This window comes from Sceloporus occidentalis, unplaced genomic scaffold (genome assembly GCF_023333645.1).
Source record: "Sceloporus occidentalis isolate IW3139 unplaced genomic scaffold, rSceOcc1.0.p SCAF_10, whole genome shotgun sequence".
NCBI lineage: Eukaryota > Metazoa > Chordata > Lepidosauria > Squamata > Phrynosomatidae > Sceloporus > Sceloporus occidentalis.
Window position 1 is genome coordinate 2809825 of NW_028316990.1, and position 7478 is coordinate 2817302.

Sequence of the window (7478 nt, forward strand, 5' to 3'; positions counted from 1 at the left end):
ACATTCCCCTCATTGTTAATAAGTGAGTTCCCAGTACAACTGCAACTCTAATTCCATAAAATGTTCAATAAAACAGTTGAAGCCCTCCAATTATACAATGGGGGAAATCCTTTTTAATTAGACTTTCCAACCCTCTGTTCATGTAAGTTATATAAACACCATCTGTAGAAAACATAAGACATTCAGCTACTGTATGATGACAGATAATCTAAAAGGGGAAGCTGATATATATATATTCTTTTTTGCAGTCCTTGTTTAAGACCTAGAAGGTAGTAACTGCGATTTAAGTGAATCATTTACCAGGTTCAGTTTACATTTCAGCTTTATCGCTTGACTAAATGCAGGTTCTAGTTCAGTGTTTTACTTATTGCAAGAAATCTTTAGGCCCATTTTCTTGCAACCAGCTCTCCTGACACTTTCCTTTTCCCCTACATTAAACCTCCTTAATTTGCACCTGTATATTCTGTCCCACACCTTCCAAAAACCTAACTATGATTAAATGCATGAGAAGCTGACAAGGGGCAGTGAGGATCATAGTTTCTTGCATGGAATCTGAGGAAGGAGATTTAGTTGCCAACTGCTGCTGGTTAATTTGTAGAAGTGCTGTCCCTTCCTTAAGTATATAAAGTGCAAATGAAATGCAAGAAGGGAGGTGAAGTCGAAGGCTTTCATGGCCGGCATCTATAGTTTTTTGTGGGTTTTTTGGGCTATGTGGCCATGTTCTAGAAGAGTTTATTCCTCACGTTTCGCTGGCATCTTCAGAGAAGGGAGGGTGAGGAAGAAGGAGGGAACAACTTGGAGACCTATCTATCTATCTATCTATCTTAGGATCAAGCCTTAAAATCTCTTATGACAGCACAAGGATTTCAGATTGTTCTCCTCAAGAGAGTTTGAACTCAAGGGAGGAATTGAACCAACTGTGTATTTGGCTAACTGTTAGAGAAGTCAATTGTAGCAAAAAATGCATCTTCAGACAACATAAGCACACACACAAAAGATCAACTCATTTTAAAGAACTAAAGTCTCCAGTCTTTCAGTATGCACACATATACATAATCTCTTCTCCCTCTTCCCCCCCCCTTTCACCCTGCACCATGAAAAAAAGATTGCTTTGCATGTATTTGACTTCATCGCCTGCGGCAAAAGGTTAATCAAACAGGAACACTGGTGTTATGCCTAGGTTATTGATTACCAAATGCCAAATCATATTATCATCTGACTTAATGCATTTCAGTCATGAATATTTCCCCAGATGTCACCAGCCTCTGTTCCCTACCTCCACTCTGCTGCCTTGGTTCCATTTCTTTATTTAGATTTTATACATCCCTCATTTCCAAGGGCCTGGTAACAATATTATTGTGCAAACTTTAGGCTATAAATTGAGAACCCTGAGTGTGTGTGTGTGTGTGTGTGTGTGTGTGTGTGTGTATATATATATATATATATATATATAGTATGTGTGTGTGTAGTAAAAGAAAGTCATGTTTAGCAACTAAAACATGACCCAGATAAGAAGGCATATGGTGTTTCCATAACACTCCTATACTTTCGGGCTGACCTGATACTGATCTCATTTACTCACCCTTGGGGAAGGGCCATAGTTCAGGGGTCAACTCGTGATTTCCATGCCCAAATTCTATACCCATTATCTCTGGGAAATGGCTCCTATCACAAACCCTGAATAGCCACCTCCTGCCCTAATCCAGTACTTCCAAGTCATCATTGCTGGCCATTGGCCACATGTAGTCCAAACATCTAGCTGGTGTCACATTGGGATTGGCTGGAGTAGACAATATTTAGCTAGACAGTTGAATAATCTGACTTAGTGTAAGGCATCTACCAGTATTCTCTACTGATTTCTGTTGGTCTTGAAGTTAAATCTTGCAGTTGGGTTGTGTCTTCCAACACATCTATGAACTTTATCACACTAGCGAGATCCTGCGAGAAAATGGGAGTTAAATGAGAGTTAAGTTAAATTCGTATTTAAACAGAACTTGCAAATTTGGAAAGTTTTTCACACTAATTGCTGCTAAAACAAAATAACGCGAAGTTAATCCGCCGTTAAAGCAGAGTTAACCAGCAGCTTTTTAAATTTGATTTGTTCCGAATTTACAAACAAATAGCTTCACTTATATACTGCTTCATACTGAACTAGCAGTGTCTAAGCGGTTTACAACTGTAAGCTAATTGCCCCCAACAATTTGGGTATTGGTTTTAGCGACCTCCTTGGAAGGATGCAAGCCTGAGTCAAGCTTGAGCCTTTTCACTGGTACTGAAGTTGCAAATCTATGGTTTTGAGTGAATGGCTGCAGTACAGGCATTTAATCACTGCGCCACCAGCTTAAAAAGCTGCTGGTTTCCTTGGCTTTAACTGCGGATTAACTTTGCATTACTTCACGTTTACTGCGATGTAGTGTGATAAACTTTGGGCATTTCCAGGTTATCTTCATATTATATTGTGTTTAATTCCCGTTTTCCCATGGGATCGGAGCAAGTTTGTTTTCTGCTGCTCCAGAGCCTAGGACCTGGAACAATGGATGCAAACTCCAGGAAAAGAGATTCCACCTCAACATTACGAAGAACTTCCTGACAATAAGGGCTGTTCGACAGTGGAATACACTCCTTCCTTGGAGTGTAGTGGAGTCTTCCTCCTTGGAGGTCTTTAAACAGAGGCTGAATGGCCATCTGTCGAGGATGTTTTTATTGAGATTTCCTGCATGTCAGGGGGTTGGACTGGATGGCCCTTGTGGTCTCTCCCAACTCTACAATTCCATGATTCTATGATTCTAATGTGATAAACACCTAAGGGAGTAGGTTATTTTAGGGAACCAGCCCCATGACCATCACAGCTCTATTAGGAACAGTCAAGTGGCTACGACTGCTGTCCTAAGCATTTGTGCTATCTGAGGTAGTCACCTCAGATGCCCTAATGGTAGGACTGACCCTATCTATCCAGTTGTTTTGAGGAGGCCCCCAAGGATACCTTTATCTTTTCTGCTGCTGTGCTAGGATATTCTTTTCTTCTTCTCTGGAGATGTGAGTGAAACTAATGGGAAAGTCTCTTCTGACATGAAGCAGAAAATACCCTGGTCTTTGATTCTAACTCATTAAATTTTACTTCTCCTGGAGACCCTGGCTTAAACCTGGCATAGGAATTGGCCCTTCAGCTGTTTTCCAACTGAGCACACAGAGATTAGTAGATGATGGAAGTAGTCACTAAACATCACAATATCAGCACCTGGTTTGCAATGGATCCACCAGAGCTGGATACCACAAAATCCTATCCATCCATCTATCTAACTGTCTATCTATCACTGCTATCAGTATCAGTTGTCTGGATATGTATTCTTATTTTTAAGGTTTGTTTTTTTAAATAATCTTTTTCAACAACAAAAAGGGTACTTACTCCCAAGAAAATGTGCTTAGCATCAGGGCAATGGAAGCAAGCTCTTGTTTTACTTATAATGGAGGTGTGATTTAAGTTAATGCAAGCCTGAATAGTGATGTTGGCAGCGACTTTAGCGAGACGTGTTTTATTTTTTATTGTGATAAATTTGTATTTTGTTCCCATCCACCCTCCCTTTAAAAAAAAACACTTGCTGTTTTTGTACAGTGCTGCAGTTATGCTTTGGGGGAGGAAAACAAATTGATTATGTGTGTGTGTGTGTGTGATGAAACGTACATCCAAAATCTGTAAGAGCTTGACTAAAAAGCCATTTTCTTCTAGCAACATTCTCTCACTTTGCCTCTGTCTACTTAGTTAATTAATGCACATTGTTACAGATTCACATGTTCTTGTGACAGGGGCAGCAAAAGAGAAAAAAATCCCTATAGCGTACCAGACGACCACAGTGATAGATTACATGAACATGCTGTGTCATATCCAATTAATTCAAATTGACTGTGCACTGCATTATGTTGTTAGTGCATGGAAGATCAATAAATATGGAGAAAATCCAACAAGGCTTTCTTCATTCCCCTTCTGATTCGAGTTGGTCTGAGACAGATCATGCTTCTCTGATCTGCGCTGCTGTTGCTGAAGGGGGCAGGTGGTGCATAGACACCATTCAAACTTGGCCTATTCAATCCAAGCTCCTCTAACTCGCCATTCATGCATCGCAAAACACCATCTGGTCTTCTTTTGCCTCCAGCAACCACAGCTGACCAAAAAACGATAATAACAGCTGTTGCAAAACAAAAGACAAACAAAGCAGGGAGGGAAAGGTTAGGATGAAGTCCGGGACTGCAAAATACTCCATGAAGTGAAAAATAGGGGAAAGGGGGCTATTCATAAGTCTTCTTTTTTTTTTTAAAGAAAGCCATTGTATGGAATCTCCCCGGTTAAACTTGAAATATTTAATCCATCTGTCTCCAAAAGAGGGGAAAATACCCTTCAAGCCACAATGGTCAGGTGATAATATATCATGGAAACTCGACTCCATAAAGGTATTTAAAGCTTTCATTTGTAGTTAGGAACTAATGACCCTATTTCAGCGAAAAATTAAAACTCCTTATGTTCTTTCATCATATGTCAGCCTAGGTTAATGTGAAAGCAGAATGTAGTTAACTGGGGTGATAAAGTGGAGAAACCCTGGGAACAGGAGGGAAAGGAAAGTACTTATTAATGATAGGAGGGGAAAACATTATTTAACAGGTGTTGGACAGAAAAAGAAAATCACTTACACCCTGACCCATTCCAGTGCACATTGTAGAGTGTTACAGCTTGAGGCTGAGTTACTATCTTAGTATGGTATTCTAAACACCTAAAACTAGTGAATGCAGTGGGCCAGCTTGCAAACTGGATGCCGGATTGCATGCCCAATTAGGCATTCTGTAACAGATAAAGAAATTAGACTGAAATGAAATCATGGTAACATAAATTGAGATAAGGAAGGATGGAGAGATAGATGGATAGATTCAAAGTATACAGGTCTGCACTGAAATTTATTCATATAACCCTAGGATAGTGTGGTGGTTTCAGTATTTTGCAGATCAGGATTTTGCTTCCCTACTTGGCCATGGAAACCCACTGGCAACCTTCAGCAAGTTACACACTCTCAGCCCCAGAAAGCCCTGCGATAGATTTGCTTTAGGGTCACCATGAGTCAGAAATGACTTCAAGGCACTCAACAACAAGAGGTTTACTCAGGCCTAGGTTCCACTCTATTCAATGGTTTTTGTTCCTTTGTAAATGTGATTATGATTTCAACCTAAATAAAGCTGCTTTAATTCAGAGCCCTGAAAGCTACTTTTATGCTGAATGATATGCTAAAGCCATCCCTGAGAAATTGTAGGATGATGCCCTGGGACTCATTATATTCATTCATCTTAAAAGTAACTTCCCAAGCACCGATTTTAATTATGACTATCCCCCACCTAATACACATACACTGCAGATCCATCAACAGATCTTCAGCCTTTCATCACATGTGATAAAACTCGGGATTTATGAAATCTTTTAATGAGTGTAACTGCACCTGCTTCTTGCTCCAAACTGTGGAAAGCAGACTACTTCAGCATTAACCCTTATCACTTGTGACATTTTCTCTAAGATGCATCCTGGCTCTTCAAAGCTATAATTACAGGCTATGTACACAATTACTGTCACATGCATTTTAGCCTTTCTGTCTTGAAGGCATTGGTTGAGAATTTCAGAAGCTCCAGAAAGAGCTCTGATTGCTCCATTAAGTTAGTTGAAACTGACATATGGTTAAGCATGTAGGTATTGGAAACACACGTCCCATCAAACTGAATGAGGAAAAAACACCACACCAGTGGTGGCCCCCATATTTCCACTTGACTACTTTCAATACCCCTAAAACACAAGATCAATGGCATCAGATATTCCCATCACCCAAAAAAGGAGTCCTCAAGGTGTGGTCTTCTTTTTCTTCTTGCAGGCATCTCTCTCCAACTGTGGAAAGGTCAACCATATCTTAAGGACCCTGCAGAACTGCAGCCATGACTTGGCTGAACAAGATAATGACTTAAGGCTACATTTTATTATTAGATGCCACTGAATTAATGACATTTATATAGATGTTGACGCGCCATTCAACAATTTATTTAATAGGTTTGCTCTAGCTGAGTCTTGCAATTGGATTTAGTGCTTAGGTCTCTATGGAGCAATCTCTATGCTTATGATGGGAACTAAGTATAGCGCGTGTGTGTGTGTGTGTGTGTGTGTGTGTGTGTTATGAGAATCCTGTAGCACTTTTGATATAACTCATAGAAATCTCTAGCATAAGCCTTCATGGACTCCAATCCACTTTGTTAGATCTATAGAGTGAATCTTCTGTGGATGGACAATTATACCAATGGGAGAAAAATGCAAAACATATTGGTATGGTGATGGAGTGACAGGTTCAGCCTCAATTATATCCATAAGCATAGTTGAGACTGAAGGTGAGAGACAAGTTTTACATCCAAACTAAAATGATCAGATAAACAGTGCAAGAAATTCTTGCTCCAGTACATTGGTAGGGTAACAGGACCAATAAAGTGTTTCAATAAAGCAACACCTGAAAACTCTACTTAGGAGCTGGAATATCAACCAGTGTTTTAGTATTTATAGTATGCCAGGGAACCTTTGTCTCTGTTCAGAACGCTACCAATGGACTGGAGTTTGCAGGTATCTCCTAATTCAGCTGTTTCTCATTCCAATCTCCTCCCTCCATCTCTGTTTCTTTGTTCCAGGAATGCTACTTAGAGGTCTTAGAAATAATGTCCAGGAAAGCATAAATGTTCTGCAACGGTTTATTTGGCATAGGGGCGATATTTATTTTAGGGGGTAGTGGTTTGAATGTTAGACTAAGATTCTGGAAGACCAAGGTTCAAATCCCCCTCAGTCATGGAAACCCACTGGGTGATGTTGGGCAAGCCACACGTTCTCACCGTCAGAGGAAGCAATGCAAAAGCAAACCCTCTCTGACTAAATCTTGTCAAGAAAACCCTGTGATGGGTTCACCTTAGTGTCATCATATGTCATAAACCATTTGAAGACACACAACAACAACAGTAACCATTTTAATTTCTAATGACCAATTTGTGTCCCTTTATCTTCTGGGAAAGACACTGTGTTGTTTGTTTTTGAACAAGTACAACTATGTTAGTCTGGAACTGCCCTTGTATAACATTGAGGGTTACACTGAATTTATTACTACAGAATGAGCATAGTCACCTTTTTTGATAGTGGGACTCATCCAACAAGCACTATTTCAAGATCCACGGAGGCAAGTGAGACAATGTGAAATTCTTGATGGTCTTCAGCTTTATGTGCACATGGTTTCATATTTCACTTTTATCCCAGCTTGCATCTCCTAAACAGTAGTCTTGAACACTGCCTCTGCTCCGATTCATTCTTTTTTCAGATTAGGATTCCACTCAGGCTTCTCGCTTGCTGTTTTTAATTTTCATTTTATCATAAGCAGTTTAAGATTGTTGCCAGTGGTAATTTGCAATTTTTATCAAGACCTCTT